This window comes from Plectropomus leopardus, chromosome 20, assembly GCF_026936395.1.
Source record: "Plectropomus leopardus strain MGB_pleo_1.0 chromosome 20, ASM2693639v1, whole genome shotgun sequence".
Taxonomy (NCBI): Eukaryota; Metazoa; Chordata; class Actinopteri; order Perciformes; family Serranidae; genus Plectropomus; species Plectropomus leopardus.
Window position 1 is genome coordinate 1,580,858 of NC_142195.1, and position 16,684 is coordinate 1,597,541.

At 39.6% G+C, this 16,684-nt stretch overlaps 1 pseudogene across 1 annotated transcript; it reads left to right on the top strand.

The window, feature by feature from the left end:
- The first annotated feature begins 3,603 nt into the window (after positions 1 to 3,603).
- On the top strand, positions 3,604 to 16,221 carry LOC121960045 (thyrotropin receptor-like; annotated as a pseudogene). The gene is made up of 11 exons (XR_015775171.1): positions 3,604 to 3,788; positions 3,883 to 3,954; positions 5,825 to 5,899; positions 7,381 to 7,455; positions 7,590 to 7,664; positions 7,754 to 7,831; positions 8,819 to 8,887; positions 9,467 to 9,544; positions 9,744 to 9,932; positions 11,323 to 12,391; positions 12,901 to 16,221. The product of XR_015775171.1 is annotated as a thyrotropin receptor-like (transcript).
- The last annotated feature ends 463 nt before the right edge of the window (positions 16,222 to 16,684 follow it).

Sequence of the window (16,684 nt, forward strand, 5' to 3'; positions counted from 1 at the left end):
CAGGCAGAGCGCACTTAAAGGAGGCTAAAATCAGTGCACCAAAAAAGCATAACACCATCTCTATCTCTGCTGTCATCTGCTGTAACTCTCAACATCACAGCTCCTATAACACTGCACATGTGTCATACCCCAAAGTACCATAAGGTCAAAGAGCATGTCCCAGCCTTCACTGAATAGGGGAAGGACAGGGGAAAGGAGATAAAGTCTGAGGACATCTTGTGGATGGTTGTAAAATAGCAATGAAGGGATGTGGGAAATTGAGAACATGGTTGGAGAAACGCAGCAGAGATGAGCAGAGTGACAGACTGCAAGACAAATACAGCGTACCTTTTCTGATTTTTCTTGTGTTCTCTTTGACAACTCTTAAACATGTACTGAATCTCATTTAAAGTGCTGGTGTGCACATTCATAATAATCTGTAGGAATGAATAACTTTTTCTCCGTTGAACCTGTTGGGCTTTATACATATCAGTAACAACTGATGTCACTTAAGGTTTAGGCTGATTCTTGGCATGTACCCCTCCAGATGCCCAAACTCTTTATCCCCAAAAAATTCTCACTTTGAGAGGTTATTGTCACTAAAGTCAACTTGCCTATACATTTTTATAGGATTTAAGGACATCTTCAGGATTTTAGAATGTGTCTGAGTTTTTAGGACTTTTATAGGATTTTAGACGTTTTTCGGACACAACATTTTAAACCTTCCAAGGATTTTAGGAAATTTCTAGGATTTTAGAAAGTGCTCTATTTTGATGCTGTTTCGTGCACTCTGGCATCAAATGTATACTAAGTACCTTTAGTACAAAAACAATTCAGTGTGAATCACTCTATTTTTTTTAATTGTGAATTAGAAAATGGTTGGGGCACCAGATTTAGCCAAAAGTTGAATATCACTGCCATAGTGCATAAAAAGGTGCAGAAATGAGCCTGTTTATCAAAAGGCTTTATATAAAAAACATTAAACAGTTCAGTATACACGCCTAAAGAATAGCTCATATTACCCACAGACATCTCTTACTGCCCCACCGTTCAAGAACCAGGTCTGCTTAAGGTGTGTAAATCAAAAGTCACAGGTTGTCTGCCCACAACCAAAGGGTAATACATCTTTGGAGAGATGTGTTCTGAGAGCCTGTGTAGAACTGGTATTACCATGTGTTTTAGTAATCCAAACACAAGTGGAAAGGCCAACACACATCACCATTCACACCTGTGTCTTTCATGCTTCTCCATCAAACCTCTTATCTTCACATTTCGTTACTGCCTACGTCACTTACCTTAGACGGTCAAAGGTCCTCCTTCCACAGGGCAAAATGAAGAAGCAACACTTCATCCAAGTCATCATTAAATGGGCAAGTTAAAGAGCATTTGCACCTTGTCAAAAAAAAAAACAACCACCATGGCCAACATACTGTATATGATGTAGTCCTTGGCAGAAATGCACCAGGACATTTTTGCTTTTTGCGAGTGATTTTATGACTCAAGACCTACATGTTAATGCAGCTCAAAAAGATTTTAGAGCCTGGTTATACCTGGTATTTACATTTGCTTTGAGTGATCTGATCACAGTTAGATGGTGCTAAATAACAGGTTCAATCAAACATCAAGACATATTGTGATCCCCATCCATCCATCTGTCATGAGGGTAGCAACCCCTGTTTTAGTTTTTCTTCTCCTAGTTCAGTTGGGGAGCACTCTTCTCAATCAACACGCAGATTATGTGCAAAATGTACAATTTATTAGAAACAAGCCAAAAACAATTAAACAATTACAACTAAGACTAAAAGTCTCTTTTACAACCACTGTCTGTCAAGTCTACATAGAGGGTCCGTCCACCTCCTTGCACCGAGCGAGGCTGGGATTTTCAGCCATGATTGATCAGCTGCGACAGCCGATCCATGTGCTCGCATTCAGTGGAACTGCTCGTGATATTCTAACCTCACTTAGGAATAGTGGGGTTAAGTTGGGTGCGTCATCCATCTTTATATCAGTATATGGTAACATTACTGTAGTAAGCGACAGAAGCCTTGCTTACGTAGATGAAGACATACTGATCTAGCTGCAGAGCCCTGAAGCCCCGCCCCTGCTGCTGCACAGAGACACAGAGCGCTGTTCGCTCATTTATTGAAAGACAATTTTGAATGTGTCTCGTGTCCAGATCAGACCAGTATTATTCATGTCCTTGGATCCTGGATCGCTACATGAATAATACACCCATTTAGAGTGAAGCAGACTGGATGAATTGTTCTCAAGATATGTGAAGGACACACACACAAACACACACACACACACATATACAGTTTGTCAGTTATGCTAAGCAGCAGCACAGGTAAAGCACTAAGTGGCTGACTTAACACAAGATAGATTTGCATGACAGAATGTTGGTCAAAGGCTCAATATATTTTTTTACATAAATGAATGAAGGAATACCATGAAAACATTGATGCAAGCCTCAGCCCCAGGTTCAAGCCCTTTCTCTGCCAACAAATAAAGCAGCCCAACTGAAAAAGTAAAGCAGGTTTTGGGCCTCACAAAGCCAAGCAAAGTCACTTTAGCTAGTTTAATTTTGTCTAAAGGATTGAGACCAATCAAATGCTTTTTTAAATTATTAGTGTGTGGCAGTGTGATGAGCACAACGAACATAGCCTCAAAGTGAATGGTACTTGCGAACATGATGATGACAGATTATATATTTAATGTAAGAAGTGGTATGTGTAATAGGAGCAGCAGGAGAAAGGTTTCCATGACAGATTTGTTTGACTGTTTCCACTGAGTGATGTTCTACGACTTTTCCTCTGGTGATAACATTCCAGTAACCATGACGATGGATGTTCAAAACATCAGCAGCTTTATTCCTATTGCAGCCACCACATTAGCTGTCATTATTTCCAATCCAAGGCCACGTAGGCGTGTTATGGAGCCATAATGGAAAGATGAGCCCCCTATACATGGGAGCAGCCAACCTGCTGCATCATGCCTAGCCAGTTCCTACTGACAAGCACACTGTCTATAAACTGGCTACCTGTGCAGAGTACAGGATACTGACAGAGACATGCCTGATAAAAGCCCAAAAAGTGTTTCCACTGCAGTTTTGCAAAGTATGGCTTTTTCAAATCGCCTTACATACTACCTCATGCGTGCGCAAAATTTTTTTTGCGGTAATCGTTTTTTTTTTTTTTTTCACAATTCACTTGTTTCCATTAGGAACACTTTATATTGGCAATTACAATTTGCTCAATTTGAGAGTAAATAGAAACCTGCCTAGTAATGCAGTGCATTCAGCATACTGTTACATTACAGCAGCATGTCAGTAAGAAACATCATTTGCCATGGGGAAGTGTAAAAACAGTGACATAGCATGTTCTTATTCTATATGTCGAGCAGCAGCAACAAACCACTTACAAGTGGCCTGCCAATGTAAATGGCACATGCTGTGATATGCCACATTGCTTATATCATCTGTAATATGCAAGGAAACAGATTTATCAACAAGGTTTTTATTTTGAAGATCTTGACCAGAAGTGCCAGTTGGGGATCTTGCTAGACTTCCACCGCCCAGCCTCTTTTAAACCTCCCTCACTGCACTGCGTAGCCCAAGGTCTCTGCCAACGAGTCACTACTCTAACAATGAAGCCTGATTGGAATCTCCTTTTTTTCATTTTCAGTGCTGTTGAGGTCACTCTCCCTATGGAATATTGTCCAGGTCATTGCCAGTGTGACTGGGATGTCTACAGTGTGTCATGTTATGGACCTGAGGTCGTGCCTGTTTTTCATCCCAGCACACAGGAGGTGTAAGTAACCACATTATTTCAGCTCTGATCTCAGCTTGTGAAATTTTGTTGTAAAAAGACTGAAAAACTTCCATACTGTTTATTTCTGTGTCAGGTGGCTTGTGGGGACAAAACTTTCTTCTATTCCTCAAGATGCATTTGCCAACTTGGCCAACATTTCTCACATGTAAGACTTTCTTTTTCCACATTAACCCTTTTCTTTCAAACCAGAATAATTTACAAGACCATAGAATGTCACTTAACCCTTTGAAAGCTGGAGCAACCTCATCTTTCTGTCACTGCTTTCAGACATTTTTTCACAAGTATACATCCTTTGACCCGTGAACAAATTGGAATGCAATTGCCAAAAGCCACTTTTCATGCCGGCATGCTTCGCTGCTGGACAGCATAACCTGACAATGAAGCTGGACAGGACTGGTGATTTGTTGTTATTGTATGTATGTATGGGGTGGCTGTGGCTCAGAGGTAGAGCGGGTCGTCCCCTAACCGGAAGTTTAGTGGTTCGATCCTGGACTCCTTCAGTCACCATGTTGAAGTATCCTTGGGCATGATACTGAACCCCAAATTGCTCCAGATGCTGCGTCATCGGATTGTGTATGTGTATGAATGGTTACTGAGTAGCAGGTGGCACAATGTACAGTAGCCACCAGTGTGTGAATGTGTATGTGAATGGGTGAATCTGACATGTAGTGTGAAAGCGCTCTGAGTGGTCAAAAAGACTGGAAAAGCGCTATACAAGTACAGTCCATTTGCCATTTACCATGTAAATATCTGGATGACCTGCAATGTCAGGTTGAAATGCTGATGGTAAAGACTCAATACAGGGAGTGGAAGGACACCTATAAGGTGCATGGGAGGGGTGGTGAATGGATCCAACAAACCCTGGACTTTCATGCAGGAGTCTGATGTTTGCTTCTAATAATAACAATAATAACTAGTAAGGATGCTTCTGATCTGAATGTGATGTTCAGATCAGAAGTTCCTTTTTTGCCTAATCCTAACCGTCCGTGCCTTTGTTGCCTAAACCCGAGCATGTGCTTTTGTTGATGTCCCTGTGTTGGTTGCCATGTGCATTTGTTGCCTAAACACAACCATTGCTTTTGTAGTATAATCCCACCAAGTGCTTTTGTTCCCAGTATTGGTAACAACATCCTTTTAATGTGAACAACAGACACAGCAGGATACATAGAACACAGTATGTAGACATGGAAGTCCACTGACAAAGCAGCAATATATGATGACTTTGAAAACATGTTGGGTTAATCATGATTGCAAATTTGGTTTACTTTAAGCCATCTCTTGAGTTTATGTATAAAGGTTAGATAAATAGTGCTCTCTCTGAATTCAATAGGAAAGCTATTATGGCAGTGGGTGCCTTGCACTGAGAAGACTGTTTGGCCAAGTTTGCCAAGCTCCATGTCTGTATTGTACAACACAGTTGCCTTTGGAAGTTGTAAGCATTTTTTTTTTTTGCATTATAAACTAAGTTAATAAGGGAGGTGGAAGGCCATGCAGGACCTTAAAGCTGTAGTCAGTTGCTATTGTAAAAAAAAAAAAGCATTTAAGTATTTATAATATTTGCTGAAACTATTGCTATATCACACAACGGTACATGAGACAGATCATCTGCAGCATCATCATCAAACAAGGCAGCTCTGATCAAATAAATATACACACACACACACATATATATATATATATATATATATATATATATATATATATATATATATATATATATATATCAAAATCTGTTACTGCATTTGCTATTTCTCACCTCAAATGCAGTGACATGAGAATGTAATGTAAATCAAAGTGTGAAGAGAGTCATGTCCATTTTTTTGTCAAGCCTGGACTGAATTTTGTTCATGTGTAAGACAATTTAAGAAGAAAAATGGTGAAAGCAACAAAGCTCTCTTAAATCCAGACAAATTTGTTAAAGGAGTTGTTCCTGCATGGCCTAATCAGAGTGACTGTAAAGACAGTTATTAGACTCTGGGTTGTATTTTGTTTGTTTTTGTGGGTTTTTTTTCCAGATACATCTCTGATGATGACAAAATAAGATATCTTGAGAGGCATTCTTTCCACAACCTATCCAGAGTCAACCACATGTATGTAACCTTTGATTTAATAATATTAAGTCTTGTTGAATTTGTGATGTCACCAAATAAGTCTAATATGATAAAACTGTTTCCACATTAGGTCATGACCTCCTTTACATTACTGTGTAGGGAATCACACCTCCAAGAACATTGTATCATGATGACAATTCCTCATTTTTGAACGTTCATAAAAACTTAATACATCTTCAGTAGATTATAAGGATGACATGAATCTGAACAGCAGTGCACAACTCCAGCCACAATCATAAAAGAACAGTATACAAATTGATGGCATCTTGTAGTGAGACTGCAGATCGCAACCAATTGAATACGCTCACCCTTCTCTTTCTAAGCATGTAGGAGAATCTATGGTGGCCTTGAGGTGATGTAAAAGCTCAAAAGGCCTTCCCTAGAGCCATTGTTTAGTTTGTCCATTCTGGGGTAGTGTAGAATCCACAGTGCACTGTGGTAGACTTAGTGGATATGTAGATAGGAAGGGCTAATTTTAAGGTAATGAAAATACAAAGATTTTTAGTTTCAGATGATTACACACTAATTAAAACAAAAACTCAGAATATTATATTCTATTTCTGCCAACAGATCCCCGTAAGTCCTACTCACTGCTCCTTTAACATAAACTCCTTTCATCCGCAGGAACTTTACCCAGGGCCTAGGACCATTTTCAGAAACCCTAAAATCTTTATATACAGTCAGCCATAGACTGTATACTGCGCAGACTCCGGCTCTGAATATTGTCACCAGTGCAAGATTGAAGCGGTCGTGTCAAGGATATTTTAGCTTCACTTAAGCATAGTGGGGTTAAGTGGGGTGTGGATTCAGAAGATAGCCATTCTCTCCAATGTTGCCAACTAATTTTCAGTGCAAGTCTGGTCCAGGAAACCACACACAGCATTCACAGTCCCTGGAGCACTTAAATATTAAACAATGGTGTTGTACATGAGTGGAACAATCCCTCAGCTCGGTCAATAATCTTTATGCCAAATTGCTAGATTCAGAGATTTCTCCCATTCACTTACAAAAAGACTTCTCAAATACCATTTGAGAAGAGATTTCTGAATTTAAATCGAAGGAAGTTCATCCCCAACACACTTGGTCATTGTAGCCTTTCTAGCAAACATTACAAGACATTGGAACTGTTCCTTTGTGTATCTTCAGTACAACTTTTTCTAAATGTTTCAATGCCAATTGAATTGTTTTTCCCATTCACATCATATTTTCAGTTCCAAATTATCCTGGATTTATACATTTTCTGCCAAACACACAAAGTTTAACATTTTACATTATTTAAGTGGTCAGAACATGATATGTAGTTGCCAAACTACATTACGTAATTGGTTTGGAGCATTTTTTTTTTCTTCAAGGAAGCAGATTTTGAATTATGAAATAGTAAGTCAGTTTTTTGTCAAAATTATAAGACTGTGTGTGTGTGTGTGTGTGTGTGTGTGTGTGTGTGTGTGTGTGTCCAATAGACAACTAACTGGAATGCGAACACTGTCATACATTGACCAAGAGGCATTTAAAGATCTTCCTAATTTAAAGTACCTGTAAGTAAAATTGCATTTTCTCATTTGGTCGTTACATATCATAGCATATCATATTTTCACTAGAAAATGATGTAAAACTTTTATAAATAGTTGCTAAATTTTCTGATGCCATACTGTTCCTTGTCTCCATACAGTGGGATCACCAACACAGGTCTCACCTCCTTCCCTGTGCTACAGCATATTCATTCCAGCCAAGAAGATTTCATTTTGTATGTAATGTTTATTAATACCTAGCTGGTATGTCTCTTGTTTGCCAATGTTCATGAATTTTTAATTGGTGTAAAATATTTTCTGGCAGGGAGATAGTGGAGAATGTTTTCATACAGGTTATACCTGCTAATTCATTCACTGGAATATCTGAGAATGCTCTGACCATGTAAGTACGAGTGACAGTTTAACAATGATTTCATTTTTCATTTTCAGACTCCAATAACAATGCTACTGTGTTTTTTTTTTTGTTTTTTTTTTTTTTACCAATTTTCCCTTACAGCTTCACAACATTATGATTTGACTTCTCGTAATCTGATTGCTTTTATTATTTTTTCATGAAACCAATGTTGAAATCTCAAGGCATAACTGTGTAAAATCAATCTTTTGCTATAGCCAGACAGGGTAACAGCATAGACGTTAAGTGAAGGTACAGTCCGAAAGGTGATGTAAAAGTTTGCAAATAATAAGTATGAAATAATACATAATGTTGGAAAAAGTTAGAGCTAAATCTGCTTGCAGGCTAACATTTGAATTCAACAAATAGAGGCTCAAGAGATGACGGTTTTCTGTAGGCCAATGCAGAAGTTAGCATCGCCCTGGTTCTTAACTTGTGTTAACCACAGAATGATAACTAACAAACTACTAGCTACCATGGCTCAAAAGTGACCAGAAAATGTGCAGTGATAAACAAAGTGTCACACTGCCCACCCACCCCCCACCGCCCAGGGAATTTTACTCCAGGGTCCTGTAGAGGACTGATACATTTTAAAAAAATATTTTAAGTTAATTATTTAGATTTGCATTCAAAAGATGCATTATAAAAAAAAGAACAAACATGAAAACAACACTAAATTCCAATTTATATTTCATTTTGCTTACTACATCTTCAATAATTAAATCTTAAAATTAAATCCTAAAATTACTTTAACTTTAACTTACTTTTAAATTACTCTTTCCCTTCTGTCTGCCTGTCATGTTCCTATTTTAAACACTTCATTAACATGAGGAAATTATTCATTACAGATGGGACACACCATTCTCTGGAAAAAAGTCTCTTTTGTACTGTGACGCTGTGTGATTTATTTCTTTGTATTTTTTGACATATTGCTCAAATAGAGCTGACAGGATTTTTTTTTTATTTATTTATTTTTAGCCTGCTGAACAGCAATGGTGTGAAAGAGATCCAGCGCTATGCCTTCAATGGGAGCAGACTGGAAGAAGTGTATGCCATTTTAAATTATTGCAGCTAAGCAAAAATGAAAGTAACACACAGGATGGAACTAATATTTGAATTACATACATCTTTACAACTTAAGTATTTAGTCTCTCGCTTGATATGTGCCTGCCATGGCTTAGAGGTAGAGCAGGTCATCCACTAATCAGAAGGTCAGTGGTTCGATCAACGGGTCCCACAGTCAACATGTTGAGGTATCCTTAGGCAAGATAAACCCCAAACTGTTCCTGATGCTGCCTTATCGCAGTGTGAGTGTGTGTGAATGGTTACCGAGTAGCAGGTGGCAACTTGTACAGTAGCCTCAACCGCGAATATGTGTGTGAATGGGTGAATGTGACATGTGGTGTGAAAGCACTTTGAGTGGTCAAAAAGACTGGAACAGTTCTTTACGAGTACAGTCCATGTGTACCATGTGTTTGAGCTTTAACAACCTGGCTGGCAGGTGAAATTACCATGATGTTAAACCAAATTTTGAAAACTTAATGAAGTTATGTAAGACTTTGTAAATGGTACAAAAAAGGTACATTTTGACAATTGTACTTAACTAATCTCCTCATTGTTTTTCAGGTATCTTCATAGGAATGTGGATTTGAAACGAGTAGATGAATTTGCATTTTATGGAGTAATTCACGGCCCAACGCACTTGTGAGTGAAAGAACAGACTTTGGTAGAAGAATTACTTTTTGGGAAAATTGTAAAAAACTAACTTGTGTTGTCTTACATTGCAAAATATTCCTCCGTCACATAATGTCTTTATTATACAACATACTGAGGTTGGCTGCAGGAAAGGCCTCAGCTTTGTGTCCAAGTGAATAATCTGTGCTCTTCTTTTTTTTGTGCGCAGAGACCTTTCAGAGACCAAAATTAGCTGTTTGCCTTCAATAGGTATGGAGAACATTGAAAAGCTCCAAGCTAAAAACACTTGGGCGCTAAAAGTTTTGCCCCCTCTTAGAGTCTTTCTCCATTTACAGAGCGCTGAGTTGACCTTCCCTAGCCAATGTTGTGGTTTCAAAAAGTTGAAAAGATGGAGAGGGTAAGTAAGAGAATTTGAAGTGTGGGTGGGAAATATTTTCCCAATGTGGTTTCTTTTTGTCAAGTGTTTGTCCTTAACATACCAAACTAACCTCGGGGCCAGTACTGGAGTACTCACTAGCATTCAGCATTAATTGCAATGAGTTTGTATATATACATGTTATTTGGGGGAAAAGTCCTGTGGACTGTTGTTCACACTTCACTTTATTAACAAGTTTCGGTCCTCAGTCTTTTCCCAAATGACTGCATGTAAACATGAGTCAGAAAATAGTGCCAGCAGCATCTCCAGGCAACCATTCAAACTGAGGTTTTTGAGCTTTCAAAGAAAATGCCTCATGTACAACCTCTAAAAAAAAAAAAAAACAGAAATAAAAACAGAATGCAATTATATGTAAATGCTTTTGGATTTATATTAAGTTAAATACAATACAAAGACAAGATATTATGTCCTCATAAACTTTTTGTAAATATACACTCATTTTGAACTGCCTGTAACATATTCCAAAAAAGTTGGGACAGGGGGCGGCCTCTAGCTCACCTGCTAGAGTGTGCGCCCCCTGTGCTAAGGCCCTTGCTCTCTCTCTCCCAATTCCAGCCTGTGGCCCTTTGCTGAGTGTCATTTCCCCTCTCTCTCCCACATTTCCTGTCATTCTACAGCTGTCCTATCAATAAAGGGAAAAATCCCCAAAAACATCATCTTAAAAAAAAAAGTTGGGACAGATGTATGTTTACCACGTTGCATGTTTCATCATTTTTCTTGCTGAACAATTGTCGGTGTTTGACAACTGAGGACACTAATGGTTGAAGCTTTGAAAGTGAAATTCTTTCCCATTCTTGCTTGATATACCACTTTAGTTGCTCAGTACGGGGTCTCTTTTGTCATATTTTGTGCTCAGTAATGCTTTACACATGTTCAGTGGGAGTCAGATCGGGACTGCAGCAGGGTCAGTCTGGTAGCTTCACTCTTTTACTACGAAGCCACGCTGTTGGAACACGTGCAGAATGTGTCTCATTGTCTCACTGGAATAAACAGGGATGTCCCTGAAAAAGACGTCTGGATGGCAGCATTTATTGTTCCAAAACCTGTATGTACCCATAATGCCATGGGTACCAACCATGCATGTATACTAACATGCCATATACGCTGATGAAATTTTAAGAAGGTATTAAGGTGTGAAATATGACATACAGTCCAAGCCTAGTCTGACAGAAATTGACTTGACAAGTTATTGGCAGAGTGCATTTTTACCTTGTTCTCCCAGTTGGGTCCTTTTTAATTCTTTGAAGACTTTCTAGTGTGGCAGAACTTTGTTATATAATATTGTAACCTTTGCATGCATCTGAGAATATTTCATTGTGTGATTAATGATATGTATCAATCTGTGTTCAAGGGACACTGAAGCAGTTATTTGCAACCTGACCCAGACTGCTTTGGGAAAGCTGCAGGAATCCTCTGTGGGACACAAAACTTACCAAAATCTGAAAGACAGCTTTGGTCTCCCAACTGCCGACTGCAGAAAGCACAGTCATTACATCACCAGCCCCATCTGCCCTACTCGGCAGTCTGAATCTGAGGATATGTTGTATGTGGAGTTACCTACAGAGCATCTTCATGAAGGTTTTGACTTTGCACTGTGTGATGATCTTCACACAGATGATCATGGATTCCTGTGCACCCCCCTACCTGATGCATTGAACCCCTGTGAGGATGTGATGAGTCACGGCTTCCTGAGGGTGTTGGTCTGGGTGGTCAGCCTGTTGGCTATTTCAGCCAACCTCCTGGTGATGTTCATCCTCCTGACCAGCCGACAGAAGTTGTCCGTTACTCGTCTCCTCATGGGTCACCTGGCATTTGCAGACTTTTGTATGGGGATATACTTACTGCTCATTGCATCTGTCGACCTTTACACACGCTCCCATTATTATCACTATGCTATTGCCTGGCAAACAGGAGAGGCCTGCAGTCTAGCAGGGACATTATCAGTGTTTGCCAGCGAGCTATCTGTGTACACATTGACTTTAATCAGCCTTCAGCGCTGGCATGCCATCTTTTATGCAATGAGGCCGGACAGAAAAATGAGGTTACGCCATGCAGCTGTGCTGATGCTGATTGGCTGGATGCTGTGTCTGACCCTAGCACTGCTGCCAGTGGTTGGTGTGAGCAGTTACCAGAAAGTGAGCATCTGCTTACCGATATACACAGAGACAATTGCTTCTCGGACCTATGTGGTCTCTGTGCTGATGATTAATGTCATTGCTTTTATAGTGGTATGTTTATGTTACCTCCACATTTACTGTATGGTGCACAATCCTCAGCACCAGTCGAGCAGATGTGATACCAGTATGGCCAAACGCATGGGTGTTCTCATATTCACTAACTTTCTGTGCCTGGCTCCGATATGCTTCTATGGCTTGACTGCGGCTCTCCACCAACCATTGATGACCATCACTGATTCCAAGGTTTGACTTTCTCTTGAGTTTTAATCATATGCTATTCAAGATTGTCTATAAAACAACAAAAGCAAAACCCAACCTCAGATTCACTCAAGATCAAGATCAAGGTGACCGGCTGTATAAAAATTTCATTTAGATACAATTTTTTTACAAATACAAAATAATTTCTACACACTTAAAAACTTTATTTATATTTATAAACTATTTCCCCAGCAGAGTTTCTCTATTTCTCTATTTATGGTGTTGAACACTTTGACTCTGCAAATAACTAATTTCAGATAGCTGTAAGGTTTATTGTAAACTTTGACCTATTGATCTCACTGTTCAGAAGCAGAAAAATGCACCATCACACTCTGAGAGTGGGTCAGAAGGGTTGATTGAGAGGGATTAATTTAAGAGTCTATATATTGGGGGGTTTTTTGTTTTTTAAAAGAAATCCTACATAGTATAGGCCAACTTTACTCTAATTCTTGTTCAGTTTGAAATGAAGGCTGATCTATGTTTTTTCTTCACAGGTGCTGCTGGTGCTTTTCTATCCTCTCAACTCCTGTGCACACCCATTCTTTTATGCTCTCCTGACAAAGGCATTTCACCGAGACATACTGATGTTGCTGAGCCGGATGGGGCTGTGCCAACGGCAAGCTCATCTCTATCGAAGCCAACTTGTCAGTATCACCCCCACATATACAGAGACACACTGTCTGCCCCACAGTCCAGCCCTCACATCCCAAAACGTTCAAGACCAGGAATCACCAGGTTACACGATGGCCCGAAATTGCCTCTGAAATTTGATTAATATTTTTGCTTGTTAGTAGTACATTTAAATAGCAGTGATTGTACTTTTATATAAATGTAGTTCATAAGTCTAATTCACAGAATCTAACCAATACACAGTATACCTGGACGCACCTCCAGTTGTTTGTGGTTCCAAAATAATGATCCAACTTTTAATCTGCAGGTAATAACAGAAAAGTTTTAGGCTTCAGCTGTGGGGGTGGGGGTTGAGTGGAAAAGTGTCTAAAACTGTGTAGAAAGTATAAATAGAAGGAGAACTCAGAGATAAGAATGTGAGATAACTGATAACTAATAATGCATCAGTATACTTAAGATGATCAGGTTGTCTTATTGGGCACTTTTCATTTGTATAACAAGGTGAAACACTATGAATGCCCTAAAAAAGAGATCATTAGAAATTGCGCACAGTTACCCCTACTTGAATGATTAAAAACATATAGTCTACAAAGAATCAAAAGATGGAATTGGAATGAGATATCACGAGTGGCCCTTATAGCACCTATACTTCCAGCACCAGCATCACCAGTCCCATTACTCATCTGCCCCAAAACCAACAGCATAGAAAAAAGGCAGGCCCATCTTGGGTTAAGGAGGTCATCATATATGTAACAACATAACAACACCAGTTGCATTATGCCGCTGCCACTTCCTCTACATCTGTTCCCTGTGGGAAGGAGGTCATGCACGCCCGATGTGCCCTCACAAACCCACTTCTCAAAATCTAAGTGAGCACCTTTCAACACCCGTCAACATTCAATCCTTGGCAGCAGCACTTCAAAACTGCCGTGATCCAGCCTTTGTCCAGCCTTTGTCCAGTCCCTCATCAAGGGTTTCAAAGTGCCAGCCCTGGTATTTTCACTCAACCAGCCGTAAATGAGCCAGTGTCCATCGACTACATTGCACCAAGGAAACGTTGATGTTTTCAAATCTGAAAACAATTAACAAGGAAAACAAATCAGTTACATTGGATATTGACACCAAATTGGAATGTTATCATTGATTGAATAGAGGATACATTTTAGCAAAATACCTTGTTAGTATGAAAAACCGTGAACAGAGAAGCAAATTAACAATATACAGATTCAGAGACCAGAAGCTAGAGACTGAAACAGGTTGTTGTCATAAGGAATGGAAGCTCTGAGAAAAACTAATGTGTTAACACTGTACATTCGCACAAATAGAGACTGAGGTCCTCTTTCTCTTCTTCTGCCTGCTGTATAAAGCCAACATATTGTCATACAACAGTTTGCGTGATATCCTACAAAAATGCAATCACATCAGTCCATGAAGTCAAGTCAAGTCAGTTTTATTTATATAGCCCATTATCACAAAACATGGTTTGCCTCAGAGGGCAATAATAGAAACAGATGCATGTCATATTACAATAATGGTAGGTGTGAAATTAGTAATTGCTCTCTATGATGATGTTGATAGAGATGATAACAGTCTCATGCATATGTGAAAGGGAGTTGTCCAAAGGCAAGATCACAGCATCGGCGCAACCAGGACCAGACCACGATCAGGGCGAGCGGGGGGCACAGAATCAGTACAGCCACAGCACGAGCACAACCAAAGGCAGGGTCGCGGCATCAGCACAGCTATCACCACGGTCAGGCACAGTCAAGGTTACGGCCAGGATCCAGGGAAACTAGGAAACAAGGGAGCAGGAATGCTCCCGAGAGGCAACAGGATTAGCGTAGTGCAGTTCAACAGACCCAGGCTCTGTAATCGCGAGCCCCAGGCAGTGAGAGTACCACATGGCTATCACAGAGCTAAGCTAAGCTTGCACATGGCAATGCAGTAAACAGACATGCATGATTTCTGATGGCGGCATTGAGAGAAGGAAAGGAGCTCAGCGTATCAGAGGAAGTCCCCCGGCAGGTTAAACCTATGTCAGCCTAACTATGGGCTGGTCCAGGCAGCCTGAGCCAGCCCTAATTATAAGCTTTATCAAAGAGGAAGGTCTTAAGTCTACCCTTAAAAGTTGAAACGGTGTCTGCCTCCCTGACCGAAAATGGAAGATGGTTCCATAGGAGAGGAGCATGGTAGCTGAAGGCTCTGGTTCCTAACCTAATTTTGGAAATTTTGGGAACCACAAGTAACCCTGCGTTTTCAGAGCGCAGTGATCTTGAGGGTTGGTAGGGAACTATGAGCTGTGACAAGATAGGATGGAGCCTGACCATTTAGAGCTTTGTAAGTAAGGAGGAGGATTTTAAATTCAATCCTGGATTTCACAGGGAGCCAGTGCAGAGAAGCTAAAACAGGAGAAATATGATCCCTTTTCTTGCTTCCCGTTAAAACACGAGCAGCAGCGTTCTGCACCAGTTGGAGAGACCTAAGAGATTTGTTTGGGCAACCAAATAATAGGGAATTACAGTAATCCAAATGAATGAGTTACGTCCTTGAGTAAGGTTATTAACAGACAGTTACAGGAGTTAGGTTTAAACAATAGTCACCATGATAAGGTTTAGGAAAAGAAACATGGTGAGGACACACCTTAAAATGACTCAAAGTTCACTTGGTTCCAAACATGTGTCTCCAGGGAAAAGTCCTGGGGATAAGTCTGGTGTTTTGTGACCCATCCACCATCCCAACCTGCCTCCTTACAAGACCACTTGGAACTGCTTCCTTGTTTGCTAATTGTTCAGCCTTTTAAAAGATGTAGGATATGGGATTTGAACAAATTTGGGTGCATTCATTTTTTTGTTGGAAAAGCCTCATCAGGCTATTTTAGTTTGTGAAAATGGCCTGATGAGGCTTCCTAGGGTAGTTGCATTGACAACATGTGATGAAGTGATAAAACCAGGTTTAGCAGAACAGTCAAAATTTATATATTCAGCTGCACAGTATCTAACACTGCCATCATATTAAAAAAAGTTGAACTATTCAGATTATATTTTATTAGTAGTAACTTCAGTAACATCTGATAATTTAGTCTATCATTGTAATTGATTTTATGTAATTTTATTCATCACTGATCAACTCCATTTAAGACAGTAAGATTTGATGTAATTAGATGTAATGACAAGTGAAGTACTTGTTAAATTTGTGTCCTACATTATAAATGAATTTTTATTGTTAAGCTTTGTTTAACATCAATGCCAATAAAGTATATTGAATTGAATTGACTTTGAAGAAATTCACTTTCTGACAGTATCTATCTATCTGTGTATGTGTATATGTGTGTGTGTGTGTGTGTTTGTGTGTATACATATATATAGTGTATAAACTTGTTTCAACTCTTCATTGATGTTAGCCAATATGATGTTAACACCGAAGCCTCAGTCCCACTGCATAAACACCCACCAACACCTGCTAACAACTGTCTTTTTAATGCAATGGGAAAGTGTACTATCAGCATTCATAACCAGGTCAAATGACTCAAATGGCTCTGATTGGCATTGATGGGAACACAACACCCAGGTGAACACGCTAATTTCAATTCAACCAGCGAGATGCAATAATGTGCTGCCAGAGATTACTGTACTGCACTGAGTTGAAAGA